The following is a 2,500-nucleotide window of genomic DNA, read 5'->3' as shown; positions in this document are numbered from 1 at the left end:
TAGTTAGTGGGCAATGATTACCTGTACGATGCATTAGTTAGCAAGTCATTAACATATTTGTACAACCAATTGATTGCACACACACAAATTTATCTCCAAAGTGACATGTAAACGATTTAGTGGATTTTTGACATGACATGGACTACCACGTGGCAGCCACATCAGCAAGGTAACACGTGGCACTTGAAAAAATCAATTTAGTATTCTTCTGCCTTTTATTTTTCTACCTTATTCCAGTTAATTAAATTACTTTAATATTTTTAATTCACCAATTTATTTTTATTTTTATTTATATTTCTGTCTAGGCGCAAGACTGGGCGGCCAGCAAGGAGTCGAGACAGGGAGTTAATTTTAAAATTGATTTTTAAAAAATGATTTATTTATTTATTTCCACCTATGCGGAAGACTGGGCGGCCAACGAGGAGTCGAGACAGCCAGGAGTCGGGACTTGGGCAAGGGAGCGGGACAAGAGGTCGGGACTCGCGGCGGGACAAGGAAGAGGAGGAGGAAGTCCGGGACTCGCGACGGGACTGGGACTCGCGCCGGGACTAGGGAGTCGCGGCGGGACAAGGAAGAGGAGGAGGAAGTCCGGGACTCGCGACGGGACTGGGACTCGCGCCGGGACTAGGGAGTCGCGGCGGGACAAGGAAGAGGAGGAGGAAGTCCGGGACTCGCGACGGGACTGGGACTCGCGCCGGGACTAGGGAGTCGCGGCGGGACAAGGAAGAGGAGGAGGAAGTCCGGGACTCGCGACGGGACTGGGACTCGCGCCGGGACTAGGGAGTCGCGGCGGGACAAGGAAGAGGAGGAGGAAGTCCGGGACTCGCGACGGGACTGGGACTCGCGCCGGGACTAGGGAGTCGCGGCGGGACAAGGAAGAGGAGGAGGAAGTCCGGGACTCGCGCACGGGACTAGGGAGTCGCGGCGGGACAAGGAAGAGGAGGAGGAAGTCCGGGACTCGCCACGGGACTAGGGAGTCGCGGCGGGACAAGGAAGAGAAGGAGGAAGTCCGGGACTCGCGACGGGACTGGGACTCGCGGCAGGACAAGGAAGAGAAGGAGGAGGTCCGGGACTCGCGCCGGGACTAGGAAGAGGGGAGGAGGTCCGGGACTCGCGACGGGACTAGGAAGTGGGGGGAGGAGGTCCGGGACTCGCGCCGGGACTAGGGAAGAGGAGGAGGAGGAGGAAGGCCGGGACTGGGACTCGCGGCGGGAGTAGGTAGTGGGGAGGAGGTCCGGGACTCGCAGCGGGACAAGGAGGAAGTCGGGGAGGAGGGCCGGGACCAGGAGTCGCGGCGGGGATAGCAGGCAGGACAGGGAGGGTGGGTGGTCTTCCACAAAAAAAAGTGTGTCTCGGAACTTCCTTAGTGCAGTAGGACGGGGGCCTGCCGAATCCCACAGAGAGTACTATGTGGGGAAGGGTTCCTCTGAAGCGTCTCGGGAAAAGTCGTGAGGGGGTGACGGTTGCTCGGTGCCTACGGGTCCCGACTGCTCGCTGCCTTCTTTGAGCCCAGTACCGACGTTCGCAGGGGGATACCTGGATACTACTGGGGTTACCTGGATACTTCTGGCGTGTTACCTTGGATCAGTGAGGAGTGGGGGTTAGTTTCCCGGCGACGCGACCCTCTGAGGAGGTCCCGCGGAGGGTCGCCGAGTATTATATGGTGAGCTGGCTGTCAAGGATTGTGAGTCCCGCTGCCAAAATTTTTTTTGGTGCGCGGGCGACTGGAAAAAGAGGGTTGGTCTTGTGCCGATACGCGTAACGTCGCAGCGAGTCCCAAGAGCTAGTAACCATTTTTGGCGGGGGGCGATGGCCTCGGTATTGTCAAGCCATTCTCTCATTCATTTGGGAGGGTGGGGAGAAGTGTTTGCCGAGGCCGTTCAAGCTCCGCCTGGTCGACCACCACTGTGACCGCCACCGCGCTCGATCTCTATTGCAAGCTCAGGTGAAATTCCTGATAAACTTGGAGGGGGTGTGGGACGCGTTCGCAGTGTGGGCCGAGGAGTCATAACATCCCAGGTCGGAATGTGAAAATGGAACTTCGAAACCGGTGAGAGTTCTCTCGTCGGCTAGGGGTTTCACAAAAGTAACATTTCTATAAATTTCTATCCGACCCCTCCATTAATTTGGAGGGGCGATGGGCCCCGGGATTGGACATACTTCTTGCTGATTTGTCTTTTGAGGAAAATCCTTCGCGGTGATGGTTACTTTTTCATTTTTTAATGTGTGTATCGGCCTCGTCGGTTTCTCTCTTTCCTGGTCACATTCCCGAAAAAGGCCGCAGCACCTATGATTCTCTTCCGGGGGGGTCTAACTCTCCCTCTCTCTCTATCCTTCTCTTTGTCTGGCTCTCTCTGGCTTCACTTTTTGTGGTGTGTGCCTCTGGGGGTCTGGTTGGAATTTGCCGTTGGCTTTTTTGCCCTCTCTTTTTGCCTTTTATCCATCGCAAAGAAGGGTGTGTGTGTTCTCACCTGGGGTTGGAATGAAGGACGGGGAACCT

The sequence above is a fragment of the Physcomitrium patens genome, chromosome 20 (genome assembly GCF_059467195.1).
Source record: "Physcomitrium patens ecotype Gransden chromosome 20, ASM5946719v1, whole genome shotgun sequence".
Lineage (NCBI taxonomy): Eukaryota > Viridiplantae > Streptophyta > Bryopsida > Funariales > Funariaceae > Physcomitrium > Physcomitrium patens.
This window is presented reverse-complemented; position numbering follows the sequence as displayed.